Source organism: Hyperolius riggenbachi, chromosome 5 (genome assembly GCF_040937935.1).
Source record: "Hyperolius riggenbachi isolate aHypRig1 chromosome 5, aHypRig1.pri, whole genome shotgun sequence".
NCBI classification, from domain to species: domain Eukaryota; kingdom Metazoa; phylum Chordata; class Amphibia; order Anura; family Hyperoliidae; genus Hyperolius; species Hyperolius riggenbachi.
Window position 1 is genome coordinate 341876005 of NC_090650.1, and position 25916 is coordinate 341901920.

At 44.0% G+C, this 25916-nt stretch overlaps 1 protein-coding gene across 1 annotated transcript in view; it reads left to right on the forward strand.

Moving 5' to 3' along the window:
- The window catches only part of RGS20 (regulator of G protein signaling 20), a 228689-nt gene that overhangs the window by 108953 nt on the left and 93820 nt on the right, over window positions 1-25916 (forward strand). The window lies entirely within an intron of this gene.

The window sequence follows — 25916 nt, forward strand, 5'->3', positions numbered from 1 at the left end:
GACTGAGTTAGTCAAAAAGGCTTGGGGTGCAGACTTGCCCTTTAAAGAGATTTTCTCTTAGAGAGAAAATCTACAGTTCTGACTGTCAGCAGAACTAGGACATACCAAGAAGCTGTTCTATGGACAAGGCCACAGGTCTCACTGACCTCAACATGTAAACCACAAGAACAGTAAACACAGCCATGTTTAATCAATATAGAATTCTTTGCAACTAGGACAAAAGGCTCATAGAATATTAATCAAGTAGGTGTGTATCATGACACCATAAGGGGTCAGAGCCAATTGTAGGTTTGGGGGGAGGCTCAGATAATGTTCCAGTTAACTCTTTTCTGGTCCGTATAAAACCCACCGCCAGCGTCCGGAGAGGCACTTTTCTGCTTCCTGTCCCTGCTGGCTATAATAATCTTTAGTTATGTCTTGACATCTTGTATGCTCTATCTGTATCTTTATATACTTAGTTTAGATGTAACTTAGTATAGAAAGAAGATAACCTGATTACCATTCATTAGGAAGGTAATCAAGAAGCTGTAACGCAACGGATTTACTACAGAAGAATCTGCTTTGCTAAGATGTAACAAACTGTATCTGTATATCTGTTTACTGAATAAACACTTTGGAACTTGGGAGCCGCCTAAAGAAGTTCTATCTCCTATGCTGTTTTGCTGTGATGAGAGTTGTGTTTGCAGCTCTTACTAATGAGTTGCGGGTGCCGAAATAAAGGTGTGTCGCCGATAGAAACATATAGTTTCTTACACCCACAAGGAGATAAATATATTATGTTTCATATCTTTCTAATAACAGGGTAACTTTGAAGCAAATAAAAAAAATGATATGACTTTATATATTAAGCCTCTGGATCAGGTTTCAGCAGAATCCACTACAAGTCTGTTCATCCAATTTAAAAGTAAGATCCCAGAGCTCAGCCTTTAGGGCTGGAACCCACAAGAGCGGTTTTTTGAGCATTTTGGCAGCGCTGCGATACGCTAGCGTTTTGCCAAAACGCTCAGCTGATGTTAATGGATGGGGCAACTTCCACAGGAGCGTTTGCGTTTCCCAGAAACGCAAACGCAGGACCTGCAGCATTTTGGGAGCGTTAGCGCTTCAATGTAAAGTATTGTAACGCTAGCAGAAACGCTCAGCAAAACCTAAACTGAGCGGTTTTGCTAGCGTTTTGCGGTTCAGCACACTGTAACAAAATTAAAAATAATTCACAGGACCAATCAGGATAAAAACGCGAAACGCAAAAAACGCTACACAACCGCTGAGCAAAAAAACACACTGTTGCAAAACGCGACCGAAAACGTGCATGAATCCGCTTGCAAACCGCTCAGACAAAACGCTAGCGGTTACGTTTTGCGTTTGCGGTTTTCAGTGGGTTCCAGGCCTTAAAGATGAAGCTAAGCTGCATATTTACATAAATGTATTACAGCAATGAAACAAGACGTTCTGGACAGTATGCAGCTTTTATCAGGTTCTATCATATAGTAAGAGTGAAGATACATAATTTGCCTGTCTTTCATAAAGGCACATGATTAAACCTCAGTGATGCAGCTACAACTGTGCAGCTACTACCGTGCAAGCAAAGACAGGTTAAAGGGGGCCCATACCTCACATAAAAAATCTAGTAATGCTTACAAGACATTTCAAGCCATCTTCATAATTTAGGCTGTATTGACACTGTGTACAATGCATTATCTAGAAATGCACTACATGCAGTTAGTTGGGATAATGCAATGTTACAATGTTGAGATGTGAACATGTGCAATGAGTTCACATTCAGTATCAATGTGCAAAGTACAAGGTGTGGATGTACCCTTAAGATACATGGGCCCAGGCCTGGGACCCGCTGCGAGCTCTATTGCATCGCTTACCGATCGGTGGTGATCAGAAATGCACCAGTGGATCCATATGGGAGTGATCCCACACACAGCATCCCAATCATTGCTTGCAGCATTTTGAAAGCTATCAGAGCGATTGCATCAGTGGCTGCAGTAGTCAATTGTGATCACTCTGGCAATCACTTTGAAATCATGGTATTTCTGCAACTCCACAAATTGCGGGAGCTTTGCTACAAAGCTCCTGAAGTGGGTCTCACGATTTAACGGCAGCAAAGTTGCTGTGTGCAGGCAGCAAAAAGCATTTCTACCAGTGCTAATACCAAGGCAGCCCAGCCCCTTAAACTAATAGCACCAAGCACGTTACTGGGTTAAAACTTAAACCGGTAACATGCGTGAAGCTATTAGGTTATTGGACGGTGCTCCCCTAACCTTAGTACCAGTAAAATTGCCGTTTGGTGCATCAGGAATATGGTTACATGTGTAACCCAATACAATCCATTCAATGTTCACATGTTAGTAATGTTTATTAAATCTCAACCAGACCATTCAGATGGAGTATTTGAACAATGTAACATAAGGCTTGCACAGTACATGTGTATTTTTCTCCATCAGGGACTGTATATGCAGTATTATAATAATAGGGCAGGGTTCTTGTGTCGTAGCTCAGATGTCTGATTATGTGGTGATCTACAGAATCACCAATAATTCAGACGCTATACCAGATTATGTGTGATCTGCAGAATCACCAATAATGCCAGTATAGCAAGACAAAGAGCTGAGTGTGTGGTGTTTGGTGCAACCGTAACTTTAATAGTTTGGCAAGACCTCACCAGAGGGGCTGGTGAGGTACTATCGGTTCACTGACCGTATAATAGAGTATTACCCCAGCAAGCTGGAGATACAGCAACTGAAGAGAGAGAATCTCCCAAGGAGCGGGTGATTCAGACTGTACTGCAGCCTAGGCGTAGAAAACGCAAACAGTACTGCACTAAAGAACAACTTCACCAGCGGAGCTGGTGGAGCTAGCACCTCACCAGTGGCGAGGGCCCACTGGTGAGTAGAATGGTCTGACAGGCAGGGTTCAGCAACAGAGAGGTAAGTATCGGTACAGAATCATGAGACAAGAGAGTAAACGGTAATCAGGCAGAGATTCAGCAACAGGTAGGCAGATAGGCAAAAGTACAGGATCAGAAAGCAGGATCAGAGTCAGAGAAATCGCTAAGAGTCATACACAGGAGAACAATACAATAAACAATATCCTAGTCTAGGTGTGAAGTCCTTGGCATCAACACCCAGGAACTAGTCTAACAAATTACAATAGCAGGGTAGCAATATCCTAGACTAGGTGTGAAATCCTTAGCATCAACACCTGGGATCTAGTCTAAGGTCTGAGCGCTAACACGCAAGTATTCACGACAACAGACACCAGCAGAATGAAGCCCAAAGGCTTAAGAAGCAGAGGAGACCCCACTGGCACGCCCCTGCTGGATCAGCCAATCCTGGGCGCCGTGAGACTCCTTTGACGTCAGCCGACCAGCAGGTCAGCTGACGCCACTCCTCCCGGAATAAAGGTCCTGTCTGTGCGCGCGCCCGCGCAAGACAGCGACCCTGTGAGCAGGAGAAAGCCCCGTCCTCGGCGTCCTACACGGCGAAAAGACGGGTAGAGGCATGAGGGCAGCTGCGGCGGCGGAACTGTTTGCCGCAGCCGACGTCCCCCAGACCACCTCCGCCGGAGGAACGAGCGGAGACATGGAGGCAGCTGCGGCGGAGGTGCCGCTCGCCGCAGCTGCCATTATATTCATCACAGAATCCCCCCCCTCTAGGCGTGGACTCTGGACACGCTTCCTGAGTTTCTCCTTTCATTCTGTTTACCCCAACCATCATAGGGCGGGAGGGAGGGGAATATCCCTGCGAGAAGGACCTCAACCTCCTGGACCTGATAGGAAGAGCCAAAACTCTGTCTGCCGGAATAACTTTCCAATCCACCACCTGTTCTTCACCATGCATCAAGGGGCCCCCTGTGCTGGCAACTTGATCACCCTGTAGTCCCAAAGTTGCAACAACTAGACCTTCAGGGAGGATGCCAACAGGGGTAAGAGACTGCACAGATTCTGGCTCAAAGCATCTCGAGAGAGCATCTGCTTTAACATTCTTACTGCCTGGTCTAAACGTAATAATAAAGTCAAACCGAGCAAAAAACAGGGACCACCAGGCCTGTCTAGGTGTGAGCCGTTTAGCATTTTCAATATACTGCAAGTTTTTGTGGTCTGTAAAAACTGTGACAGTGTGCTGAGCCCCCTCAAGCCAGTGGCGCCACTCCTCAAATGCAAGTTTAATAGCTAATAACTCCCGATTCCCTATATCATAGTTTCTTTCCGCTGGGGAGAACTTCCTAGAAAAGTATGCACATGGATGCAACTTGCCTTGTAAGCCAGAGCGTTGGGACAGTACGGCCCCCACCCCAATCTCTGAAGCATCCACTTCTACCACAAAAGGGAGGGACACCTCTACATGCTTCAAGATGGGAGCAGAACAAAACAACTGTTTGAGTGAGGTGAATGCGGTCAGTGCATCTAATGACCAGTTGTGGGTGTCCACCCCCTTCTTGGTAAGATCCGTGAGAGGCGCAACTATCGAAGAAAACCCCTTGATGAACCGTCTATAATAATTGGCAAAGCCCAAGAATCGTTGAAGTGCCTTCAAGCCGACAGGACGAGGCCACTTCAAAACAGCAGATAGCTTATCGGGGTCCATCTCTAAACCTTCAGTGGAGATTATGTAACCAAGAAAAGGAACCTGGGAGACCTCAAAGAGCCATTTCTCAATCTTGGCGAATAGAGAATTTTGACGTAATTTGTTCAGGACAAATTTTACATGGTCCCTGTGTTCAGACAAGGTACGGGAAAAAATGAGGATGTCGTCCAAGTAAACTAAGACGAATCGTCCTAATACCTCCCTAAAAACCTCATTGATCAGTGTAACGATTGTGGAACTTTCTCCGTGAGCAGCGCACAATGCGTGCGCTGATACGGCGGAAATCCTCCACAAGCGTATATTTGAAGGCACCCAGCAACAGGTGCTACGCACCCGTAGAGGGAAATTCCTGTCGGCAGATGGTGCTGGGGAGTGCAGAGGAACCAATCCTCTGTACCTCCACAAATGCCAGACAGGAATTGTACGAAGCGCAGAACGCAATCGCAAGAGAAGCGATTGCGAATGAGAACGAGCAAAGGGACAGGTTGTATGTGTGTGCGCCAATCTAGTCGCCACCCCGCGACCGCGCACACACAACAGCAGATACGAAACAGAAACGCAACCGCAAGAACGGTGATTGCCAGAAGTGACACAAGGCAGATCAGAACAGAATACGAGGATAGCAAAGGCACAGCAAATCATACAATGAGGAGATACGGAAAATAACAAACACTAGCTAACCGCGAACACCGCACTCATTCGCAACAGTGCACGCGGTTATGCGCGGTCTCCACGTGATAAGCACAATAGAAACAAGCACGCCTAACTAACCATCGACAGACAAACATGAAACAGAGGACGCGAACGCTTGCTTAACGGTTACCTCACCGAGCCTCCAGCAAGCGGTCGTAGCAGACAAGACAGATACATGAAAACAGGGACAAGCGAGAGATAGGATCCACAGCACTAGCGAAAGTGGCTAGCGCGATCCAGGTACAGAGTAGCAGAACAGAAGGATTCACAGCACTAGCGGAAAGTGGCTAGCGCGATCCCGGTAGACAGAACAGAAGGATCCACAGCGCTAGCGAAAAGTGGCTAGCGTGATCCAAGGAGACAGAACAGAAGGATCCACAGCGCTAGCGAAAAGTGGCTAGTGCGATCCAATGAGACAGATCAGAAGAGATAGCTGGTAGCAACCGCTGCACCAGCTATACTCCAAGAACAGAGATCAGAACCATTTCCTGTCGACCACCGTTGGGACAGGACAATGGCAACAGAACAAACAAACAGATAAGCAATCCTAACTGCACTAAGGAAACCTGCCTAGTGCAGTTTTCCAGGAATTACTCTAAGCTGATCTTCAAACAAAGAGCATGGCTGACACTCTCCAGAGTGTTTCACAGGAAGGAATCCATATAAACAGCCCAGCATTGTGGGAAACACATAGTACTTATAGTACACGCCTCCAATGAATGTGGCCAGGCAATTTGCATGACAACGTATGCAAATTCCTCAGCAAGCACAAGCTGCAAAACTGACAGAAGCTCTTCTTTCCAGAGTCCTGCAGCATGCAAACCTACACAATGGTCAAAAAGCTGCCTGCCTGCACAGGCAGCTGAACAAATCATCACAATCAGTTCCTGGAAGACGGCTGGGGCATTGCACAACCCGAAGGGCATCACGAGATATTCGTAATGCCCGTCGGGCGTGTTAAACGCCGTCTTCCATTCGTCACCTTCTCTTTTACGTATCAGGTTGTAGGCCCCCCTAAGATCAAGTTTGGTGAACACACCCGCATCCGTAACTTGAGAAAATAAATCGTCGATTAAGGGCAAAGGATAACGATTTTTGACTGTGATCTTATTCAAACCTCTATAATCGATACATGGTCTGAGACCACCGTCTTTCTTTTTAACAAAAAAGAAACCAGCCTGATAAAGCCTTTTGCCAAATTATCTGCAATATATTCTTTCATAGCCAATTTCTCTGGTCCTGACAAATTATATAAGTGACCCCTAGGAGGCATGCAACCTGATCTTAAATCTATGGGACAATCAAAGCTTCGATGTGGTGGCAGCTTGTCGGCTGCCCGGGGGCAAAATACATCCGCAAAGTCAGAACACGGACTCGGTAACCCCTCTACTTGAACTTTGGTGATACCCAGTGTGACCTTGGCTAAGCAATGATCCTGACAATAAGGGGACCAACTCAGTAATTGCCTGGAAGCCCAGTCCAAACGAGGAGAGTGCTTCTCGAGCCACGGCATCCCTAAGAGTACTGAGGTGGTGATCATTTTGATCACAAAGAACTGGATATCCTCCTTGTGGAGGGCCCCGATCTGACACGATAGAACTGGGGTCTGTAAAGGAGATTGTCTGTTCTGTAATGGAGAGCTATCTACTGCGGTAATTATCAGATCCTGACCTAAGGGCTGGAGAGGGAGCCCAAGCTGGAGAGCAAAATCATAATTCATAAAGTTGGCGACCGAGCCTGAGTCTAAAAATGCCTGCGTCTCCAGGACTCGGTCTTGCCAAGTGATCACACAGGGCAAAAGGAATCTGTCCTCCACTAAAGGGACGGCTGAACCACCCACCGTGGTACTACCTACCATCAGAGTGCGGTACAGCGTATCAGTCTCCTGTGGAGAGTCTGAATTCACTACCCCTGACTCTGTCAGGGAAGCCGACCCATTTAGCTTCTCCAGTTCGCAACCTAGAGGTAATTCTGGATCGCCTAAAGCAGTACTTCCAGCTCCTCCCAAGCGATAGAGTTCCGTCTTCTTGGGACAGCCGGAAATCATATGCCTTTTGTCAGCGCAATATAGACTTAGCTTCTCAACATGCCTTCTATGTCTCTCGACCTCTGAGAGTTTGGCGTGTCCAATCTGCATTGGTTCGTCAGCGGGTGGAGAGGAAGGCGTAGGGGCTGTGAAGGTACAAGAAGCAAACCTTCCTGGGGTTCTAGCCCGAGTTTGCTTTTGATAGCGAACTCGCCTATCAATTTTGATGGCCAAGGAAATGGCCTCATCCAGAGTCTTGGGTTCTGGATGACCCAACATAAGATTAGACACAGCGTCAGACAATCCTGACAAGAAACAGTCTAAGAGTGCGTATTGCCCCCATCTGGCCGACACTGCCCATCTCCTGAATTTGGCAGCATATACCTCAACGGAACTGTGACCCTGCTTGAGGGTCCTTAACTTTCTTTCAGAAGTCACTGCCAAATCAGGATCGTCGTAAATTATGGCCATGGCCTTAAAGAACTCCTCCACTGAGGTCAAGGCCTCATGCCCTGCAGGGAGACTGTATGCCCAGGACTGGGAATCTCTAGACAATAAAGTTTTAATGAACCTGACCCTCTGACTTTCTGTACCTGAAGAAAGGGGTCGTAATTCGAAGTATGATAAGCATCTATGCTTAAAATTACTCAAATCTGAGCGATGCCCCGAGAATTTTTCAGGTGGGGTACCCTCGGCTCGATCACAGAAGGGGGAGACACTCGGGTATTAGGGTCCAATAAACGGTTAACTGACTCAGCTATTTGGTCTATCTGAGTCTGTTGAGCGTTCACTGTTTTGATGAGTTCATTAACAGTGGCGGTTAACACATCGACCCGTTGGTGCCTCCATATTACTTTTACGGGTCTGTTGTTCTGTAACGGTCTTGTGTCGTAGCTCAGATGTCTGATTATGTGGTGATCTGCAGAATCACCAATAATTCAGACGCTATACCAGATTATGTGTGATATGCAGAATCACCAATAATGCCAGTATAGCAAGACAAAGAGCTGAGTGTGTGGTGTTTGGTGCAACCGTAACTTTAATAGTTTGGCAAGACCTCACCAGAGGGGCTGGTGAGGTACTATCGGTTCACTGACCGTATAATAGAGTATTACCCCAGCAAGCTGGAGATACAGCAACTGAAGAGAGAGAATCTCCCGAGGAGCGGGTGATTCAGACTGTACTGCAGCCTAGGCGTAGAAAACGCAAACAGTACTGCACTAAAGAACAACTTCACCAGCGGAGCTGGTGGAGCTAGCACCTCACCAGTGGCGAGGGCCCACTGGTGAGTAGAATGGTCTGACAGGCAAGGTTCGGCAACAGAGAGGTAAGTATCGGTACAGAATCGTGAGACAAGAGAGTAAACGGTAATCAGGCAGAGATTCAGCAACAGGTAGGCAGATAGGCAAAAGTACAGGATCAGAAAGCAGGATCAGAGTCAGAGAAATCGCTAAGAGTCATACACAGGAGAACAATACAATAAACAATATCCTAGTCTAGGTGTGAAGTCCTTGGCATCAACACCCGGGAACTAGTCTAACAAATAACAATAGCAGGGTAGCATTATCCTAGACTAGGTGTGAAATCCTTAGCATCAACACCTGGGATCTAGTATAAGGTCTGAGCGCTAACACGCAAGTATTCACGACAACAGACACCAGCAGAATGAAGGCCGAAGGCTTAAGAAGCAGAGGAGACCCCACTGGCACGCCCCTGCTGGATCAGCCAATCCTGGGCGCCGTGGGTCTCCTCTGACGTCAGCCGACCAGCAGGTCCTAAAGGTCCTGTCTGTGCGCGCGCCCGCGCAAGACAGCGACCCTGTGAGCAGGAGAAAGCCCCATCCTCGGCGTCCTACACGCCGAGAAGACGGGCAGAGGCACGAGGGCAGCTGCGGCGGAACCGTTCGCCGCAGCCGACGTCCCCCAGACCACCTCCGCCGGAGGAACGAGCGGAGACATGGAGCGGCGGTGCCGCTCGCTGCAGCTGCCATTATATTCATCACAGGCAGCTAGATAGTGTACTGGTTAAAGACACCACCTATGACATAGGAGAGCAAGATCTGAATTCTAGTTTGAACTAGTACCTACTCAGTAAGGAATCTTAGGGCAAGGATCCCTTATGCTCAAGGGTTGCCGATTGACCACACCCTTAAGGTGGCCATTAGCGGTAAAAGTTTTAGTGAACAATCAATATTTTCGATTGCATATGTGGTCAGTAGAAGAGCCAGGCACTTCTGCCTGGCTCTTCTACTGACCACATATGCTATTGCCTTGTTGTTATTGCCTGATGAAGCAGGATCAAACCTGCGAAATGCGTTGCATTGTCCCTCAGAGTATGTAAATAAACTTGTTGTATTTGACAAACACATTGGTAATTTTTGTGTCTGCTTGGAGGAGTTAGGTCCACCACTGCCTCCTCATGTTTTAAACTTTTTAGATTATTTTATCCTTTTGGCGCCTCTGTATTCATACTACGCTATATTAATTCCACCCCTGGTAGAAGGGTGTTTCCCCCTTTTTTCCTCATCTATGGAGAGTGACTTCTTAACCACCCTGGCGTTCTGATTAAATCGCCAGGGTGGCTGCGGGAGGGTTTTTTTTTAAATAAAAAAAAAACTATTTCATGCAGCCAACTGAAAGTTGGCTGCATGAAAGCCCACTAGAGGGCGCTCCGGAGGCGATCTTCCGATCGCCTCCGGCGCCCATAATAAACAAGGAAGGCCGCAATGAGCGGCCTTCCTTGTTTTGCTTATATCGTCGCCATAGCGACGAGCGGAGTGACGTCATCGACGTCAGCCGACGTCCTGACGTCAGCCGCCTCCGATCCAGCCCTTAGCGCTGGCCGGAACTTTTTGTTCCGGCTGCGCAGGGCTCAGGCGGCTAGGGGGGCCCTCTTTCGCCGCTGCTCGCGGCGAATCGCCGCAGAGCGGCGGCGATCAGGCAGCACACGCGGCTGGCAAAGTGCCGGCTGCGTGTGCTGCTTTTTATTTGATAAAAATCGGCCCAGCAGGGCCTGAGCGGCGACCTCCGGCGGTGTTGGACGAGCTGAGCTCGTCCAGACCGCTCAGGTGGTTAATCTTAAGTGGGGTCAGGTATAATCTCCCCACCTGCCTATACAGTGGTTGCCTTTGAGGTAACCCTGCTTTGTGAGTATAACTTCTTACTCTATCATACTTAATTTCAACTACCAGTACATACTACACTGTATTTGGCTCTTGGTGTCCCTACTCTGTGTTCTATTTAAATAAATGATCATTCTGCTTGGTGAATGTGTGCATACATATGACCAGAAATGGTGGAGATATGTGGATCGATAAATACTGAAAATTGTACCATTAATGGACACCTTTAGTGACTACAGCTTTCAAGCACTTTGAGTCAAAATAAGAGAACTATACAAGTGTTAACATATCATTTCTTATTATTACTATTACTTTTATGCATTTAGATGATGATTTTTATGCATTTATACAGTGCGGACACATTTTCCACAGTGCTATCTCATTATATGTTAGCACCTGATAGAGAAATCATACTGCAGGAATAATTACATTTTATGGCTGTAATACAGTTCTGCAAATACATGGGTTAGTTAATCTCCTCCATTAAAGTTGACATCCAGGCTGTCATTAGGAAGTTTTCCTTTAAAGGGAGTCTGTCATTTGTGAACTGAGTTTACAGTGTTGTAAAGGGGATTAAGACGGAGGTTTTAATACCCACAGACAGTTTAAAAATAGCATCATTAACAGTTAACAGGATAGAAATGGAAGCGTGTCCTAGGACCAGGCCGCATCTGAAATGACTACCAGCAGAGGCATGAAGAGCCCCCTAGAGGCAACATACACACCTTGTATTCAAAATAGATGCTACAATTATGCACTAGAACCCTAACCTCTGAAATAAACGAATGCAAACATAAAATATCAAATGGGAGCAGCTAGCCATAAGGTAAACTTGTATTTTTAGACAGCAGGGAGAGGTGGCAGCACTTCCCAATATCATAATTAGTAAAACAAAATAAAAAAATGACATTATAGTTACATGATGTATGGCATCTATAGCTCTAAGCAGCAATTTGGGCTTAGAGATTACACAGAACACTTCAATCCTGGAGGTGTGACCCTGTACACACTACCATACAGGCCCTTTTCACACATGTGGTGCCGCAGTACTCTCCCCTGCCACAGCTCGTTGCAGTGGCCATTAGTCTCTATGAGACAGGCCACAGTACCTGCGGATTGAACTTTCCAATCAGTAGCTGATACCCCCTTTACCATGAGAAATCTTAACCTTTTCTCCAACAGATTATCAGGGGGGTCTGTGTGGCTGATATTGTGGTGAAACCCCACCCACAGTTTGATGTAATGACCATGGTCCTGACAGTTCCCTGTCTGTGAACTTTGTTGCATATGTTTTTTAAGAGAGTAAGATATGGATGGTGAAGCTGTAAATGTTGCTGCATTTAGAGATGGATAGTTACAGATAACCACATAGGCTGCCTAGAAGCACTCAGCAATTGTCACCTGGTCTCACTAGTTATGGTCAGATCAAGCATTGATTGATTGAACCACCTCATTCTTGCACAGGTTTCCACTGCTGACATTGGCTGAGATAGAGACAGTCTAGGTTTGCTTTCCTGTTGCATGCAGTCATGCCAGGAAGTCACCCGGTCTTGGCTTCCTCCACTCACCGATAAAACAAACATACATATTGTCTATGTTGTTCCAATATGGAATAGACCTCCAGTAGATGAAGCATGATTAGGATGTACAACTACCAATAAGACACTTAAAACTGGTGAAGGCACCCAATGCATAAAAGATAGGCTAATGTGCTATTAACCTTATAAACAGAGAGGTAATCTTACCTCTTTTGAAGAATTTGGACCAGTTTATTGAAAAAGGTCTTTTAGTCGAGCACATAAAATTGACAATGCGTTTGGTGGCTGCTGGCCTGCTTCCTCAGGTCAGTGAAAAACAGGTGCTTTAACTGCTACAGCTGTGTAGCAAGCATGAACACCTCTCTGTGTACAGAGGAAGCAGGCAAACACCTGCGAAACACGTTGTCAATTTTATGTGCTTGAATAAAAGACCTTTTTCAATAAACAGGTCCAAATTCTTCAAGAGAGGTAAGATTACCTCTCTGTTTATAAGGTTAACAGCTTATTAGCCTGTCTTTTATGCATTGGGTGCCTCCACCCCTTTTAAGTGTCTTGTCATACCTCTTTTAGAGGTTATAGTTTTTTGGTTGTCCTAAAGAACTTCCAGAGTGCGACCACCCAGTTCCTGTCAACAGGCCTGGGAAACCGAGCAGGGACGGTTAATTTCCCGCCTGCTCTGACGGTGGTTGCAAGGATTTGCAACCCACCTTTGTGAGTATTACATCCTTAGCAATTTGCTTTCCTGAATCTTACACGATTCTGCACCAGTGGTCTCCTGGTCTGCATCTGTCTTTTAGATAAACCTGGGGTTGTTACAATCACAGGAACCATCGACATAAGCTAAGTACCAACGAGAGTCTGTAGTCAGTTTGTAGTCCACCTTTGGACACAAATGTTATCGTGTGGGGGGAGCGCAGTTGGAGAATCCATGTTATAAGTGTATATGTTTGTTTATTAGTATTTTTAAACTATCTGGTTAGGAGTCACTGCATGCATTATAGACGGGCGTAACAATAGCCTCAGCAGCTATAGCGGCGGTTATGGGGCCCTTGAGCAGAGGGGGCCCAGGTGGTACTTGATGTATTCATTATTAACTTTCCTGTGTACCTCCACCCTCTAACTTTGTCTCAGTGCCAATGGACTATATGCAGTGTAGATTGCATGAGAATGTAAATTGCTCAATAGGGTTGGGGCAAATGGCATTGCTCAAGAGTGCCTATATCTGGTGGTCCCATGAAAGTTTTGCTATAGGGCCCCCTAATATCTACCTACGCTACTGATCATAGATTTCCATTGCTCCAGATTTTACTCTTCTCTGAGAGTCCAGTCTGTGCACCACCCCTAGCATGATAATACAGAGCAAAGTAACAGCAGCATTCCTAACTGGAGAGCCTGCCATTAACTCATTCAGCACTGCTACTGAAATCACAAATTTAAAAGATTTTAGCTACATAGGCATGGGACAGAAATAACAACATTAGGGAACTCTATCCTTCCTAATCAGTCACATGCCGTCCTATACAATAAAACCTAACTGTCCCTGTGTACACTCCTGTCCCTGTGTTTGTGGGTTTGAGCTACTGCACATGTGCCGCATGGACAGGCGTTGGGACAGGAGGATAGGGACAGGGAGCCGGACGGGGCGTGTGCGCGGTGGGCGGGTGTGCGTGCAGCGTTGGGTGCGCATGCATGCGCACTGACATGCGGCGGTAGCGGCGATGAGAGAAAGAGACCTAGAGCCCGTTTTTTTAAATGGGCTTAGGTCTACTTGTATTTATATATTTGCCCAGTTGCCCTCTTTCAGCCTCTATACCCCAATCTGACACTACACTCTTGACCTATGGCCATACCCCTGCGTGAACTTGAGACAAGTTCCATCTACCCGACTACGGTTACCCCCAGGACTTAACATGCCATGTATAGAGGCTGAGGCTGGGAAAACAGGAGTACCACCAGAACCCAGTTGGGTAGGCAAAGACAGGCAATGCGGGTAATATCAGGAAGTAGTGCAGGATGCACTGTGGAGGAGCCAACTCAGAACACAGCAGGAGTAGACAAACTAGAAACGGGGAGGAAGGTTTCTCAGAGCAAATGCAGCTCTGAGCTTCTGATAACCGCCACAATAAACAAGACAAGGATGGTTGCTCAAAACGACCGCAGCTCTGAGTTTTTGGTAGCCACCACAATGAACAAGACAATAGTAGACAGGACAGAGCGTTTACCAATCCAATCGCTACCATAGTGATGGTAAACATCAACACAGAAATAACAAAATTGGACAAGACAGGCAGGATCATTATCAATAGCAACCACAGCTATTGTAACGTCTACACAGCAAGACTAGAAGAAGCATCTGCCAATCACAACTGCAGTGATGGCAACATTCAGACAGGCAGGATTACAAGGAGTGTTACTAATAGCCACACTGTAGGACTGAAAGGAGTGTCTGCCAATCACAACCGCACTGATGGCGACGTTCAGACAGGCGGGACTAGAAGGAGTGTCACCAATAGCAACCGCAGTTATTGTACATCCAGAAGACAAGGCTGGAAAAAATGCTGCTATTCACCACCACAGGAATAGCACACGTTTACACAAGAATAATGCAAGGTAACAAAGAGTAATCACACAAGACTCAGTAATGCAGCTTTGTCGCAAGCTGTGACAGGCAAAGGAAGAGGCTTTTATGTGGACATCCACCAATTAGAGAAGACATGCAAATTACAATACAGCTGAATGGTAATTAATCAATTAGTCCTGTGCTACTCTGATTGATGACTGCAGGCTGATTGCAGGTGACACTCATTGCAAATGCATGCAACGCTTTGCAGGGAATTCAGCACTGTCTAGCTGCAGCTCAGCTGCAACAAACAGAAGGTGCCCCAATTGAGATTGACACCCAATATTTTACAGATGAACTTTAACCTAAGATTGAACTTCATCCAAATCAGTAGCTGATACCCCCTTTCACATGAGAAATCTTTACCTTTTCTCAAATAGATCGGCAGGGACATCTATATGGCTGATATTGTGGTTTAACCCCCTCCCACGATGTGACCAAAATTTGGAGAAAGAAAGCCTATATAGACAGCACCACTTAAAGAATACAAAAATATTTATTCAAAAAAATCATCACCTATTATGTAGACACAAATAAAGTTCAATATAAGTTAAAAACAAAACAGACGGCATGATCCAATCTCTGCTGCGAATAATCTTCTACCAAATATCTATTGCACATGAAAATACAAAGCAATTCAATAGAAAAGATAATAATTGCATATATAATATATAATAGAATAGAATAATATTACCAGCGTGGTGGGCATCAATTAAGAGCCCACCAGTGGTTGAACCCGGGTTCAGTACCAAATTACAAAGTGTGTATAGGCTAGACCACCTACCTAATGGTCAAAAGTGCAGACAAACATGAATAAATAATTGAATCAAGGTGCTAGTGCATGAAGATGCATATACAAAATATACAAAAAGGTAACTGCAATAAATTGAGAGAACCAAGGAGCAGCCCATGTGATAAAGTGCATAAAGAGGAATGGAGAAGTGCTGAACAAGGAGATACTTATTCCATGAAAATGAGCTGGCAAAGCAAAGGCAGCAAAGAACGGTCGGCTCCCCTCAGGACAGTTCCACTAGCTCCGCGGGCGTCACCCCGCTTTGAAAGAGAGAGAGGACACCGCCTCTTGCTAGCTCCGCGGGTATCACTCCGCTTTAAAGGAGAGAGGACACCGCACGTTGTACATGCCGAAATGGCGTTAAATAGGGAAGAAGAAGGAGGGCGTGTGCGTAGAAGCCAACCACGCGTCACCTGGATGTGACGTCATGGCTGGCGGAAATGAAGGAGACTAGTGGAGAGGAAGCGAGAGCCACGCTGGAGCGCAGTGGCGTAAACAGAAAGCCACAAGGTGAGTGGCTCACAGACCAGGGAATAGAAAGGCATAGTGGGAGGTAATCACAGCCCAGATAAAAAGGACTCACAGCAAAGTCCAAGGTGAAAGAGAGAGACAGAGGAACCCTAGATGGAGCACAGAGCTAGGAAAATGAGTACATCAATCACAAACATTATTCAAAAAAAACATGTTACAATATTACATATAAAAAAACATTATACAAAATATGCAATCTATAGATATATAGAACGCTCTGGTTTTTAATGGCTAGAAGTTCTTAAAAGGGCAATGACCCACAAGAAATAAAGTTCCCATAGCAAGAGTAATACTACCAAACAGGGTAGCATAACAGAACATTCCAACAGTCTATAGGAGGCAGCAATTGTAGCGCAAAGCAACAACGCAAACCGACCGCAAACGTGGAAGATGTGCCCAAAACAAAACAAAAACAAAAATCCAGGAGCACCCAAAGTACACTTGATGATCACATGCGGTCCATGCAACCAATACATTAGTTCCATAGGGCTAGCGTCCAGGGTCCATTTAAGGTCCATAGGGTCCATACACAGATAGATCTATGCAATTCAGGAGTCCACAACAAAATTCATACAAGTCACAAAGGTAAAAGGAACAGTCTGCATAAAAAATACAATCGGATGTTAGTAACACTACATAAGCGACATGAACAATATATCACAGCATTCATAGAACCCAATGATCTTAATATAAATCATGATTTGTAGATATTGCTAGAACATTAACCCAAAAAGCCCGACCAATCAATTTCTTCATTGATGCCCAAAGGGGTCATAGTATACAGCTGGTAAATCCATCTGGCTTCCCGTTTCAATAGAGCCCTGACTATATCTCCACCCCTTTGGACCAACCTAATTTGTTCAATGCCAACCACACGCAGGCTCACTGGTGAGCCCCCATGTGCCAACAAGAAATGAGAGGCCACTGAGGTCAAAGTTTGACCATTTGCTGCATCCCGTGCAGCCATCCTAATTTTTGATAGATGCTGTTGTATCCTGGTCTTAAGCATGTTCTTGGTTTGCCCCACATATATCTTGTTGCAAGGACATAATAAAGCGTAAACAACTCCCCTGCTTTTACAGTTTATATAGCCATTCAATCTATACTGTCTCATGCCTCCTATATTGTAAATAGTTTGCTGGTGCCACATATGATAACAAACATTGCAATCTCCACATGGGTAGCTACCTTTAAAAGGGCCTCTACATCACTTCCTCCTTTCAGAAAAATAACTTGAACAAAGCTTATCTTTGAGGCTTGGGCACCTTTTTGCTGTGATAGATGCCTGAGGTGTGATAAATTTCGCGATCGTTGCATCTGAAAGCAAAACTGGCCATGATTTGTTGAGGATACAATATAAGTCCCTCCATTGATTATTATAGGTGGTACTCAGTTTTACCAATTGGTTGGTTGGTCTAGGTGTCTGGTGGAGTAGTTTTAATCTTTCTGTAGTCTTGGCCCTTTGGTAAGCTTGTGAGATCACCCTCTTAGGGTAACCCCTGTCCTTGAAACAATCCGTCAGTCCACGTGCCTGTGTGGAGAAATCATCTATGTTAGAGCAAATACGACGTATCAGAAGAAACTGCCCAACAGGTATATTGCTGTGTAAAGGCTTGGTATGCACACTGTGATAGTGCAGCAAGGAGTTTACCGAGATAGGTTTACGGAACAGGTCCGTGCTCAGATGGCCATCTGCATCAATCTTAATTTTGATGTCCAGAAAGTCAATATCTGTGGAAGAAATTTGCCTGGTAAATGAATGTTCATCTCATTGATATTCAATGCATTCAGAAACCTGTCACAATCCTCCCTCGAACCACCCTAATAGCATAAACACATCACCAATGAATCTGTGCCAACCTAGGATAAAGGGTTGGAATTCCTCCAAGGCTGGACCGAATACAATCTCTCGCTCCCAAAAGCCTAAAAAAAGATTGGCTATGGAAGGGGCACATTTTGCTCCCATTGCCACTCCACAGATGTTTGTAATAAGTACTGTTGAATAAAAAATAGTTGTGGCTTAAGACGAATTTGGTCAGACACAAAAGCAGTTGTTTGAGATCCCCTTGTTGATTGCCTTCCATACTAAGGAAGTAGGTCATAGATTTCAATGCCCACTTGTGCGAGATATTTGTGTATAAAGACTCTACATCAAATGAGACTAGCAAAGTACCTGGCATGACAGTTAGGCCCTCTATGTCTTCAAAAGATCAGAACTATCCCTCAAGTAAGAGTCAATATTTTGTGTATTTTGTATATTTTGTATATGCATCTTCATGCACTAGCACCTTGATTCAATTATTTATTCATGTTTGTCTGCACTTTTGATCATTAGGTTGGTGGTCTAGATTATACACACTTTGTAATTTGTTACTGAACCCCGGGTCAACCACTGGTGGGCTCTTAATTGATGCCCACCACTCTGGCAATATTATTCTATTATATATTATATATGCAATTATTATCTTTTCTATTGAATTGCTTTGTATTTTCATGTACAATAGATATTTGGTACAAGATTATTTGCAGCAGAGATTGGATCATGCCGTCTGTTTTAATTGTTTTTAACTTATATTGAACTTCATTTGTGTCTACATTATATGTGATGATTTTTTTGAATAAATATTTTTGTATCCTTTGAGTGGTGCTGTCTATATGGGCTTTCTTTCTCTAAACTTTGGTTATGTATTTTTGAGCCCTAGCACACTTGACGCCACATTTATATTGCCAGTGCTGCGGACATTTGCTTCGCCCTCCCACAATGTGACTGTCTGTGCACCTTGTTGCCTTGTGGGAAATAATAGCTTTTTCCAACTGTCAAGCAAGCAATGTCTCCCTCTGTGCATAGAACTCTCAGTAAACGAACATTCCGCACAGATCACCTGGCAGGACTAAAGATGTCACCACCAGTGATAAATTTCAGAATGTAAATTGGGGTGAGGAAAGGTTTTACAATGGGAAAAGGGTCAGGTGCAGATGTTCATTTCTAAGAGTTCCAAAGCCAGTAAAAATAATGCCTGGTTTCCCAGAATGCTCTGGGAGGAGAATTTCGTGGATGGAACAATATCAGATACAGTTAGATGATGGATACTCCTCCACCTGCAGTGACTGTGTGAACACACCATTAATTAATTAATTAATTAATTCTAAATGCATAGCTGCATGTCAAAGCATTATTTCCTTAATGGTATATCATGAGGGAAAAAAAAAACAAAATAGAAAAAATAATTGTCAAAACATTGTTAATATAAAAGATCTCAACTCTAAAATATATAACTTTGCATCTCTGCCCTAGATTCTGTTTTAACTTTTTTTTTGTATGCATCTTGACATAGTAAATAGCCAGAATACATCTATGAAAAATCATGCTGGCAATATTTAGAAGGAGCTGACAGCATTGTTGACCTAACAGGCTGGGAATATAAAACAGGAGTATCCTGAGGAACTTTGTACAAACTAATGAAAATACGTTGCCATGACGGTTTCTGACACAAATAAATACAAGGAAGTAATGAAACAACGTTCGTAATTATTATGTGTAAAGTGTCTGATAAAAGCAGCAGGCAGCCATGTCCTATTTTTGTAAAACACACAGATAAACCGTAATAAATGAGCTGAGGGAGCTCTCCAGCATCTGAGACCACAAGGCAGCCATTGAGCTGTCCAGAGTCCTGAAGCTGATCTGTACATACAGTGTGTAGGGCCATAGTGCTGCCTCTGAGCTGTCCAGGGTTCTGAAATCCACAATGTGTGTCTGTAGGGCTGTCTCTGAGCTGTCTGTGGTCCTGAAATCCAGTGTCTGAAGGGCTGCCTCTGAGCTGCACGTAGTTCTTATATTCAGCATCTGAGGTTGTTCTAAAATCCAACATTTTTGTCCATAGGGCCGTGCCTGCCTATCCATTGTTCTGCACAAGATAACCTTCTATTTTGTAGTATTACTAGTTGTGACAACTATAATAAGTGAACTGATGTAACTCAAATTCCACTACTTGGTAGTTATCGTAAGTTAGTACTCTTTCCTTATAAAAAGGCTGAATGTGTAACTAAGTATAAATCTATGAATTTTGTCTTAAAATGTTCCCTTTCTTTTTATTTGAGGTATTTATAAAATAAACCTAATGACACATGTACCTGTCTGTATGCACTAAATCACAGCAAATCAGTATATACTCACATTAAATGTCTGGCTAACATTGACCTAAAAAGACATTCCACTTTGATAGTGACCGTGACACACTTAGTGTTTTTAGTTTGTTTCTGTATGCTGCAAGGATTAATGACAAAAATGTGTGGCCAGATTACATTTTTGTGCATATAAAGCTTAAAGGGATACTTAAGTAAAAAAAAAATGAGTTTTACTCACCTAGGGCTTCCAATAGCCCGCTGCAGCTGTCCGGTGCCTTCGCCATCTCCCTCCGATCCTCCTGGCCCCGCCAGCAGTCACTTCCTGTTTCGGTGACAGGAGCTGACAGGCTGGGGACGCGAGTGATTCTTCGTGTTCCTGGCCACAATAGCGCCATCTATGCTGCTATAGCATATATCATATACCATATAACAGCATAGAGGTAATGTGTCTGGGAACGTGAAGAATCACTCGCGTCCCCAGCCTGTCTGCTCCTGTCACCGAAACAGGAAGTGGCTGCTGGTGGGGCCAGGAGGATCGGAGGGAGACGGCGAGGGCACCGGACAGCTGCAGGGGGATATTGGAAGCCCTAGGTGAGTATAACTCATTTTTTTTTGTTTGACTTAAGTGTCCCTTTAAGCAATGCACAGTCCTTCTAACAGAAAGTGTCAAAGTTTGCTTCCAGTTAATGCATTAGCTCAGGTGTTGAAAAAAGTAGCAAAACCTCCTGCCATGTGCAGCTAACTACTGCTACAGCAAGGCAGGGAATTACTGGCCAGTCTCATAGCAACTGTACTCCTGAGTATAGACAGTACTGTTGCTAACACTGCAGATGAGAAATTAGACCTTATTGTAAGTTTGAGGATCTTAAATGGCTGCAGATAGAAATGGAAAGATGATTTTTAATATAATTGAAAAGTAACACCACATTACACCACTTATCTCTGTTAACCTCCTTAGCGGTAACCCCGTGTGTGACACGGGGTAAGCCGCCGGAGGGTGCCGCTCAGGCCCTGCTGGGCCAATTTACATAATTTTTTTTGCTGGACGCAGCTAGCACTTTGCTAGCTGCGCCAGCACACCGATCGCCGCCGCCCCGCACCCGATCGCCGCTATCCGTTGCGGCGCGCCCCCCCCCCCCCCCCAGACCCCGTGCGCTGCCTGGCCAATCAGTGCCAGGCAGCGCCGAGGGGTGGATCGGGACTCCCAATGACGTCCCGACGTCGCTGACGTCATCCCGCCCCGTCGCCATGGCGACGGGGGAAGCCCTCCAGGAAATTACGTTCTTCGAACGGGATTTCCTGATCGGCGATCGAAGCGGGCGGGGGGAATCCGCTGAGCAGCGGCTATCATGTAGCGAGCCCAGGGATTTAAAACAAAAAAAGAAAAAAAAACTGCTGCGCTCCCTCCTGGCGGAATTTTTCATACCGCCAGGAGGGTTAATAGTAGTTGATGTATTTATGTTCCAAAAAAAAGGAATTTTCCTCCAACTATTGCCTTTTCACATTACTATGAATTACCTAAGTATTTTAAAACACTATGTTATATTTATCATATTTCAACATGTACCGTATAGTTTACATAAAGAAATATATTTAACACTGTCAGATCATAGATGTGTTTTAAGTCTTAAAGAGGAACTCCAGTGAAAATAATGTAATAAAAAAAGTGCTTCATTTTTACAATAATTATCCTATACAATAAAATGAAAGTGGCCCTGTGTCATTACTGAATGGTTGTGTGTCCCTGGCTTTTTTGTACTGAGCATGTGCGCAGGCAGGGCAGTTAGGACACAGGGCTGGATCTGACAGTTTGCTGTGTGTGGTTCACAGAGGTTCTCATTGCATTGTGGGAAAAAACAGCTTTTTCCAACTGCCAAGCAAGCAGCTCCTTGTGTGCATATACTTCAGTCAGTGGTGGGGGACGAGCAAGCGGGACGCGTATGTGCGCGCATTGCGGGGGGGTTACCGGCTGTGACCTAGCTCCTGTTTATTAATGGTTGGGCCTTTTTACTAGTGTATAAATGATTTAGTCAGTGTTTGCCCATTGTAAAATCTTTTAAATCCCTGATTTACATTCTGACATGTATCACATGGTGACATTTTTACTTTTGGCAGGTGATATAGCTGCTGCTTGCTATTTTGGCAGTTGGAAACAGCTGTAAACAGCTATTTCCCACAATGCAACAAGGTTCACAGACAGGAAACTGCCAGGAGTACCATGGTCCTTAGAGTTTGTTGTGGGAGGGGTTTCACCACAATATCAGCCATACAGAGCCCCCTGATGATCCGTTTGTGGAAAGGAATAGATTTCTCATGTAAAAGGGGGTATCAGCTACTGATTGGGATGAAGTTCAATTCTTGGTCACGGTTTTTCTTTAAGGTCCCCACTAACAGTACAATTTTCTTCAAATAATCACCTGAGCAATTGGATAAATGCGATTGGAAATAAAATATCCTGATACATCAATTATTTCACCATCGACAAACCAATCTGTACTTCTTATCCATCACAGCCTCTTATAAAAAAACATCTTTTTTTCCGATCAACTAAATTGTCACTGAACGATCATTATTGGAATCATTCACATTGACTTTGGGACATTCAAGAGGTTTATTTTATGCTTATCCGATCAAATTTATCTGATCTCTTGTGCAATTCTTCACTGATATTTGTACTATTTATAGGCACCTTTAAAAGGCAACTGGACTGAGAGGGATATGGATGCTGCCATATTTTTTTCATTTTAACCACTTTACCAATCATATCACAGAAAAAAATGAATGGAAGCAGTGCTGCAAATTACAAATCGCGCTGGTGCTTCAGGGGTAAAACCCCTCCGTTGTGAAGTGGTTAAGCAATACCAGTTGCCTGGCTGTCCTGCTGATCCTCTGCCTCTAATACTTTTAGCCATAGACGCTGAACAAGCATGCAGCAGATCGGGTGTTTCTGACATTATTGTCAGATCGGACAAGATTAGCTGCCTGCTTGTTTCTGATGTGAATCAGACACTTCCGCAACCAAATAGACCAGCAGGGCTGCCAGGCAACTGTTATGGCTTAAAAGGAAATAAATATGGCAGCCTCCAAATACCTCCCATTTCAGATGCCCTTTAACAACCAATAGGCTATAAAAGCTGTTAAAATGTGACATCTGATAGATTGAACATTTTATATTTGATGGGTGGATCACCTGTCACCGAATTAGAAAGTGTCCATATCTTTCAAGTTTTGTCTTTATTGTAATGGAGTAGGTGTATGTCTTACCAGAGTTCCTCTACTGTAGTACAGCTGGGAAGAAAACCACTCAGTATTGGAAATTAATGGCATTGTTGAAAGTTACATCCTCCAGCACTGTTAATGTTCGTGTTTATGTGCGTGTGTACGCAATGCAAGATCTTAATGCTTAATGTGAATGAACAACAACAGCATCATATTAGCAGGTAATTAGAAAGCTCCTGCATCTGCCATACTAGATTAATACAAATAGTTGCTAGTAGTTGAATGTGCAGCGATTGCAGATAGACACTATCTGTGTCTGTTTGTCTGCAGTGCATATTTCTTCCCTCCTTCCGCAGCAACTGTTAACAGGTCCAAAATAGTTGCTTTTTGATTTTTCCCAGTAACTAGGGAACCCTGATTCTTGCTCCGATGACACTGGAGGAAGTGACGTGAATGTTATTTATATATCAACTCAATTTTTTGCTGCAGGAGAGACTGCAGAGCTGCTGTGCAGAGTGCAGATAGAGCAAGCCTTTTGTTTGGAGAGGCTTCGTGCGCTGCCCAGAGAACAACTGGGTGGAATTAACAGAGGCTGATAAACTCACGCTGATACCCTCCAGGGAATCACTGTACGCTGCTCTGCCAGTATCTTAACTCATGCCTCACCATAACAGACGGCTCTAGAATACAATACAATATACACATGCATGCTCTTATTTCATAAAAAGATCACATTCTTGTGTTAAGACTAAACTGTTGATGCTTGTAACACTGGCAGCTGCTTATTCTGACATCATTTAATAAGTACTGTAATGTTATAGAGGTATATATATACTTAAAGTGGAACTGAACTCAGGACACAGGGAAAACACAGATTAATCCCTGTATGTATTTAGAAAGTTTAGCCTGTCTAATGGTGCCCATACACGATACAATAAAAACATTTGACTTTCCTGTTTGTTCGATCTAAATAAATCGAATCGAATGAAAGTTGAAAATATTTTTTTTTTTCGTTCAAGAAATTTTTCGAGAAAAATCTGATCGGACATGCTGGAAAAATCTTTATAATTAATCTAATGGAATAATCAAACTAAATTACCTAATGAAAGTTGAAAATATTAATTTTTTTCAATCAAGAAATTTTTCGAGAAAAATCTGATCGGACATGCTGGAAAAATCTTTATATTCAATTCAATGGAATAATCAAACTAAATTACCTAATCGAAAAAAAATGAAAAAATTGTACCATGTATGGCCACCTTAATTCCCCCCCATGTGACTAATCACAACTGTAATTTGATCTCTCAGCTGTGTCAGCACAGGAATCTTGGCAGTCCTCGGCAGAACAGCTAATTTGTAAATACAGGATATTAACCCTATGTCTGCCTCCTTAAGAGCAGGAAGTAGATGCACTGCAGATTAATTGCAGGATTTCTATCAGATGCAACACATTAATGTTTTTCTGCAAAGGTTATTATGCGGCAAAGAGGAAGTTCTGAGTTCAGGTCTGCTTTGACTTTCAATCCACCCATATGTAGTGAGTTGGTTATAGGGAAATATACCATTCTTTGTCTCCGGGTTGTGTAATATATTAGTATGTGTCACACTTTGTACATCTCCCTGGAATACACACTGTTGTGAGTCGAGTGTAATGGCAGAGGTCTCATTGCTAAAGGAAGGCTGATCTCAGACAATCTCGCTCCTGGCATTCACGGTTCACTTCTCCTTTTACTCCAATATAATCACCAGCCTCCCCATTCTCTCAGCTACATCAAAGCAGTCTTGCTAACCTTTCAATTATTTTTTGCTGACAGAGATACAAAAATTGACTTTTAGAGGACATTTTTACTGAAATCTTGAATAAACAACATAAGAGACTGTTTTATGTTGGGAAATATGTTTTAATAATTAACATTTGACATCAGAAGAGATGTAACAACATCTGTGACATCCACTTAGTGCAATATTTTACTCTTGTGTAGGGATGCTCATTCGGATTCCCCGGAAATGCAATTTCCGAAATTCCGATCGGAATGCGGAAATCGGTAATGCAAGTGCCGTAGGCAGATTTCCGCCGGTAATCGCGGAAATTTCCGCCGGAAATCGGCGGATTTTTACTGTAATGTAAAATGCAGAAAATCTGCATCTGCATTTTACATTACAGTAAAAATCCGCCGACTTTAGCGGTTAATAGCAAAGCCCCCTTAAGTCCTAGACACACCAAATTTTCAGGGTTTATTAAACTGAATCTTGTGAACAAGATGCAAAAAAAGTTTTCAAAAAGACTTTATAGTTTTTGAGAAAAGTGATGTTAAAGTCGGGCGGAATTTCCGCAATTTCCGGCGGAAATTCCGCATTGGAATGCGGAAATTGGTAGCGGAAAGCGGAATCGGTAATTGGTACATGACGGAATGCGGATTTACCGCGGAATCGGAAATTGGCATTCCGACCATCCCTACTCTTGTGTAAGCCTTACTACAGATGTATTCTGTTATGAGGAGTTCTAAAACACCATCACACTGCCTTCATTGGTTACTATGGAGAGAAGAGGAATCCTGTTAGATTTAGACTGGAATCCCAGTTGTTTATAGTCATACATGGCGACATCAGCACTGTCGATCATTTGTATGGTAATCTTTCCTGGCCCACCCTTGGCTG